General features: G+C 34.3%; 1 pseudogene; it reads right to left on the bottom strand.

The window, feature by feature from the left end:
- Positions 1-449: 449 nt before the first annotated feature.
- LOC127151013 (uncharacterized) lies at positions 450-1,855 on the bottom strand (annotated as a pseudogene).
- Positions 1,856-7,258: the final 5,403 nt, after the last annotated feature.

Raw genomic sequence — 7,258 nt, 5'->3', positions numbered from 1 at the left:
AATAGAACTCAAAGACTACGACTTCGGACCCCTCCGAAGGAGTTTCCATACTAGCTTGAATCCCACGGGCTTGCAAATTTTTTGCAAATTCTATTTTTTTTAGTGGAATATGCTCATTCGAAGGGGTCAAGACGAAATTAAGCTACGTAGAACCAAAAATGTGAAATATACTCCTTCGAAGGGGTCAAATCCTTTTCAATAAATAAAGAGAAGAGGAGGCTCGACTGAAAGGAGTCCAAGATTCAAGTTGAATCAATGAATAAAGTCATTAAGTAAAGTCAATTAAGGAGAACTCATGAATTCCACTAGAAGAATCTGAGGATAGGCTTTCTAGCTTTTAGTGATCTCATTGATAAGGATAGAAAAGCTAATATGGAAAGTCCTCCTCTTCTTTTTTAGCTCGTTAGATAAGGCGCAATGAATTTGCAAATCTGGATCTTTTCGTTTTTGGTTCGGACTCTGAAAGCGGAGGACTCATGAAATTCCACTAAGTCAAAGAATATTAACAATCATTGAATAAAGAGAAGCGACTCAAATCCTTTAAGCCTCTTTTATCCACTAAGTCAAAGATGGAGCGTAAATCAACTTCGTCTTCTTTTTCTACTTTCTCAAATATATTAGCTAACCTCTGAATTCCATTAAAGAATTCCACTTAAACGAATATCCTTTCTTTCAAACTAGACTCCTTCAACGCCATCCTTTGGACTCTCTCTTCTTTTCTTTCAAATCTTCTTCTTTTCCTATTAGAACTAATAATCAGATCATCAACACCTTGTTCATTGACTTTCTTCCTCTTTCTCGTCACACCACGTAGTATCGTGATTCAGAGTTTGACCTAGGATTGATCTTTCGGACTCGTCTGCTTCCTTAATTGTTGAACTTTCTTTGCATTGAGACTAATTAGTCTTGTTCTTGCTCTCGCATATTCTATCGTCAAGTAGGTAAAAAAAAAATAGGTATACTTTCCACTCTTTGCCATAGACTCGATTGGAACAAAGCTAAGAAAGAATGAAGCGGAATAGAGAAAGAATAGGAACAAGGGCGGTCTTGCTTGGTCCAAAGGCTGCTAGTTTGGGGGTAGGGTATGGTACTAAAGGTCCTCGGACTTCCAGATGATTTTTCTTTTGGGTAGTTGTTCACCGTTGGATCTCGCCAATACAGCCCCTCATAGTGACAACACTACAAAGTAAGTGGCTTTCCTAGGTGGGCTGCTGCGTAACAACATTACTGAGAAAGAGGTGCTTTCGTGTAACATGCTATAGTCTCAACGCCCTTACTAGGTAGTGATGAGTTTCACGTGCTCTAAGCCCGACCTGCGCGCGGTTAAGAAGATTGGCCACAGGGTGGTACCACCAACCCTACCTTACCACCTATAGGCAATCGTCCGTCTTACAGCTACCCGAAAAGAAACTGTAGTGATCTTGAATAGGAATCCTACAGCAATAGATAGAATCCCCATAAAAAGGCCACTAGATCAACCACTAGTGATTTCGTATCCGATCAAAATCTTGGTTAATTGATCGAAGTGGGTAGCTTCAGTAAACCCATAGATCATGGAACAAATAGGGTGGGTAGGCCCAACCACCACACTACACGTGTCACACCCCCTATCCTAACTACCTGCTAGCTTAGCCCAAAAGACGGCGTGAAGCCGACTAACATTGCTTTTCTCTAACGGTATCTGTTGATTCTACTAAACTCTAAATCTGATAAACATACTAATCTTGTTTATAAACTATTTTACATGCAACACAACACAGCGAAACCTAGACCAATCATAGACATACATGAAATGCAGCCCCGAAATAACTAATTTAGCAAGTAAACCTGATGGAGACACCTTAACCAAAAACATAACCAACAAAGGTTTACACAACTGCAACATCTAGAGCTTACACAAATTGTAGAGTATCTATATCTTACAAAGACATACACAACATGTCAAAACAGACTTTATGTACAACTCCAACCACGTACTGCCAATCAATATAGGAGCTTTAGCAAACTAAGGCAGTCTATCAGGCACCAGGAGCTTAATCTCTACCTGAAAAGTGGGAAAAACATTTTGAAAGGATAAACTATAAAGCTCAATGAGTGACTCAGTTTAAAACTATAAATTTAAAGATAAGAGCATGTAAAAACTTTACACATATAAATCTATTTAGTCAAGTCGTAAATATAAACATAAAATAATAAGAATAGCTTTCTCAACTACTCAGCATGTACATCATTGAAATCTAGCAAGGCATATCAAGTGTATCAAAACATTTTAACTAACATGACAAATCTACGTTGTGTAGGCACGTCCAGTACAACCAACGTTTACAAGCTCTACAATGTAGTGGGATCCGCCTAGCACTCATGATGGCATCGTTGTTACAGAGTACACTCAACGTCAACAACAAAATCTAACCTATGTGCATATTGTACCATATAGCCTCGGGCTCAATATCTCAATCATGTAGTTAACAAAAATCTCAGAATGTCATATGAAAACATTAAAACATGTCTGCTATCTTTATCTTTCGTAAAACTCAAGCTTACTCAAATTGTTCGTGGAAAACTGAATATCTAAAATAATACTTGCTTAAAATGATCTTCTTTCAACTACTCTTCAGAAAAACAATAATAACGTGCTCATATATAAATTTCATCATAAAACTTAAGCTTGAACTTATGTTTGAAACCGTTCATAGAAATCATGTATTATTCATAGAAATATAATTATAGATAACAGTTTAGAAACCTATTTTGAAATCTGTTTTGTCACTCACAGCCTTAGGCTAGTTACCTAGAGTGTAGACTCGGTTTATTTTCTCTTGGCCTATCAAACAAACCAAAATCGATCGTCAAAACCTTATATAGTCTTGTAGCTTTATACTAAATTAAGATGACGCACAAAACATGACATTCAACAATTCCAAACTTAGACATAAATGAGTATTTCTCCTATTTCCCTAGAATTTTCTAGATTTAATAACTTAACTTTAAACATTCATAACTTCCTAAATACTTCACCAAAATTAATGTACTTTCTATCAAACTCTTTGTTTTTAACTCCTCTACAACTTAGTTTAAGGAAAGAAAATAAAATTCTCAATAGATTGCTAAAGAAATGGTCCAAAATAGAGAAAATTCAAAAATCGAGTCTTCTGTTATCCCCTGACTTGATCCTGAAATTAAGCTTACTTTCAATCATATTTAGCTCACGATTTCTCCATAAAAGTTGTAGGAAATTTCATAAGCCTTTCAACCATACCCAATAGAGGCTTCCAACTCCCTCTGTATGATCTGGAAAATGTGAAAAACCAAAGCATTCATGAATTCGCATCCAAATTTATGATCTAAATGACTCTTCGAAAAACACCAATCTAAAATCAGAATTTGCTCATGCTTCATTCACAAAACTTGTTAGAAATTAAATGAAAATTTTTAAAACAACAAACCTCACCTTCTAATTCTTTCTGAGGAGTTCAAATCGATGCAAAAACTAGAAAATGTCTCTGTGAATTCTATCTGTCTAGAAATTGAATTGAGCTTGGTGTTTCGCATCCTCTTCAGCCTTCAAATTATAAAATATTTTCTTCCAATATTTACAAATCTTCTCTCAACATAAAACTAAAGTTGAAGAATCAAAAGTGATGAGAAATAAGGGAAGAAAGCTTGGCAGTGGAGAAGATGAATGAGAAAAAATATCACCAAATGATATTTTTCCAGTTTCCTTCTTTCTTTTATTTATTCTCTTTTTAAACAAACAAATATATATATAATTCCACCTTTTTTTTCTTTTTCCTTTGCTTTCTTTTCAGTTTTTTTAATTCCAAATTGATTAACACAACTTGAACCAAAAGCTTTGCCATTTTCTTACTCAACAGCTCAAATTCAACTTCTTATATTGTATGATAATAGTAAAGAATCCAAAGAGAATCTCAGGGTTTATAACCGTATAGACACGAACCCCCCCTCATTATCGTATGTGCAACTCTCACCGCATACGGCTTACACAGACTCCTAAATCCATCCCGAGCCTTTATTTTCCTTCTAGTTCCATCTTTGACTTAGTGAATCAAAGAGGTCCTCCAGACCAGTCCAAATGTTCATATGTCCTTATCAATGAGACGGGTCATCTAAACTCTTGTTTATCCACAAGCCTAATTAAGCTACATAGGACAAGTCAAAAATTCATATTCATCTGAATCAATGAACAAGGGCTCGACTGAAAGGAGAGAAAGACTTATCCCTATGAAAAGTTTGAAGGAGTGCAACTTAGAAATTCTCCTTGTTATAGTTATAGAACTCTTTCAGAGGGAGGACGGCTTTCTTCAAGGATAAGATAAAGATCAGTTTTGATAAAGCTCTGAAACTCTGATCTTGAATACTCTTTGACTTGAATGCCATACAAGGCATAAAAATGAAATAAAAAATGAAAGGTCCAGGTTAGCTTAATTAGTTATTGATTCCTTATTCCTTCCTTTCACTTTTGATTCCCCTAGAAGGAACTTCAGCATTACTAGTCAGCCTCATAATATAGAAGATGAAAGTGGCAGATAGACTTTTGACTTTTTCTACTTTTTTCATCAAAGAACCTACTAAAAAGATTCAAGCCTATCTCCAAAGATTCCACTGAAACTGATATCCTTTCTTTCAAACTACTCCGCTACTTGAATTTGATTATTAGGTTGGCCCCCATAGTTAGGGGTCTAAAGGTGAAGGACTTATTCATTTCACTGATTTTCATATTCATCCACTCAAAGAGATTCCACTCAAACTTATGGACCATAGAAGTCTCTCTATCTTCTTTTCCTTATCTGATTTTTCTTCTAATAATAGAAAACCTTCCATTAGTAATCTTAGATATTATGTCCACTTCAATGTTGTTGGATAGGCTTAGAGTTGATGAAATTTCATTGTTCTTGGACTAGAATATCTAAAGACAAAGAAGGAGCAGAGCCCTAAGAAGAGCAAAGAAGCGAAGCGGAGGCTCAAAGAATTTGAGGCGTCTCATTGATACGGGCTAAGTCAAAGATGGAACTAATAGGAGCCAGAGGTTATAAAATAACTCAACTGAAAGGAGAGGGATGAAGCAAATTCGTTATTATTAGAAGGAGCCCTTTATTTTTAGAAATAACTCGACTCAAAATATAAGGATCAAAGAATTTGAGAGTGAAAGTCATTATTCGTTATCAAGATTAGAAGGAGCCCTTATATTTAGAAATAACTCGACTCAAAATAATGAGAGATACAAAGCTCATTGAATAAGGAAACATCCCTTATTATTCTTAGAAGGGGCCCTTAAATTTAGAAATAACTCGACTCAAAACAAAAGGAGAGGTTCAAAGAATTTGAAAGCGAATTCCTTCCTCATCCAATTAGAAGGAGCCCTTAAAATTAGAAATAACTCAAACTCAAATTTTTTTTCCAGGCAAATTCTTTTCTCCTTCAGAGGGGTTAAAGCACTCAATCAAAACAAAGGCACACTAAAATAGCGAGACCAGTCCGGAGGACGGGAAGAATTTGAGGGCGAAGAATTTTAGTCTTTTTTCTTTTTATTCCTCTCTATGAAAACCGCTCCAACACTTACACGAGTATTCGTTTCTCAAATTCTTTGTCCCTTGTTCATTGACTGCAAATAAGGGGTCCTCAATGAACAAGGACATATGAATCTGTGGAATGAAAAGAAAGCTAATACAGAATCCTCCTTAGTTGACTTTATTCAATGACTTGTTCATTGACCCTATCCTTTCTATCGAACCTCCTCTTTCTTTTTTAGCCTCCTACGGTCCTCTCCGCCCCGTGGGAGTCAAGTCGCTTTCGCTCCTTAGTTTCTAGGTCAATGTTTTTTTTTTTAGTGAAATATGCTCAAAAGGAGGCGCAAAGCGAAGCGACCGTTAAGGAGTGCAGGTCAAAGCCCTCAATAAAAGATAAAGTCATATTCATATGTCTATCCTCCGGAGCACTAAAAACATGTGGAACTCACAAGTCCGGAGGCTCAAAGAATCCCATGGAGCAGTTCATTGCTTTGAGCTTTCTTCTTTATTGGTCTTCTTCTTCTTCTTTCTTCAGTGGATAGTCGAACCATAAATCAGAGATTAGGAGCTTTCTTGGCTTCTTTATTCTTCTTCTTTTGAACATTCTTTGAGCCTTGTTCATTGCCAATAACATCAATCAATCGTTTCAATTATAAGGGATCCAAATTCCTTATAAGGGATCCATATTCCTTATAAGGATTCTAACTTACTTTATTCAATTCCTTGTTCATTGATTCAGTCAAGTTATTTCAAAACCTCTACTGCATTCTAATGGATCTAAATCAATTTGTACACTTAAAGTTTGAAAAAGAAAATAGATATTTTATACTTGATACACGATATTGAACTAAATAACAGTTTGAAAGAAAAAAGAAAAAGAAGAAAGATAATGGAAAGAAATCGCAGAGAAGAGTAGAAGAAAGATGGAAGGGCAAACCTGAAATATTTAAATATTTTACTTGTTTGTTGTATTTATGAAAATTTCCCAAATTTTAATTCACATAAGCTTTTATTTGGTGAAATCAATCTTTAATCTCATAATTGTTTTACTAAACAAATAAATAAAGTAAAAAAGAAGGGATTTCTTCGAGAATAAAAAAATGTGACAAACTATTTACACTTCAAAGAATAAAATCACTAAAAGACAAATTTTTCCATACTTAATTTTTTTATAAAGTGTAAATATTTTGTCTAATGTTCTATTTTTAACAATTTTTGTAAAAAAAGAAACTATTTTTCTAATTAAAAAATTAGAAACAAACTCATTTCAAACATGTATGATCTTTTATTGACATCAAAGGCGATACTAATGTTTTGTCTAACTTGTTATTCTCGTGTTGCAAATACTCCCAACAATTTATAGTTTCAATTAAGTAATTTCTACATTCAGCGAAAGAATTCAATCTAACCTAATGCTAATATATTTAATATATGATAGACTAATCGTTGAAAATAGTTTCAAATATATTAAAATGTTATTGTCTATCTGTGGTAGACATTGATAAACATTTATAGATATCAATAATAGATGATTGAATGTCCATCACAGATAGACATTAACCTTTTGTTATATTTGTAAATATTTTGATTCATTTTACGATTAAAAACAAACACACGAAATATTTTATTTATTTAATTAATTATTTGATGGGAGCGTTGAAGTAGATAATATTATCACAAATGAAACTGTCTTCAAGGAAAAGAAAACGGCATATTTGACAATTCTTGAG

The sequence above is a fragment of the Cucumis melo genome, chromosome 9 (assembly GCF_025177605.1).
Source record: "Cucumis melo cultivar AY chromosome 9, USDA_Cmelo_AY_1.0, whole genome shotgun sequence".
NCBI lineage: Eukaryota > Viridiplantae > Streptophyta > Magnoliopsida > Cucurbitales > Cucurbitaceae > Cucumis > Cucumis melo.
This window is presented reverse-complemented; position numbering and strand designations above follow the sequence as displayed.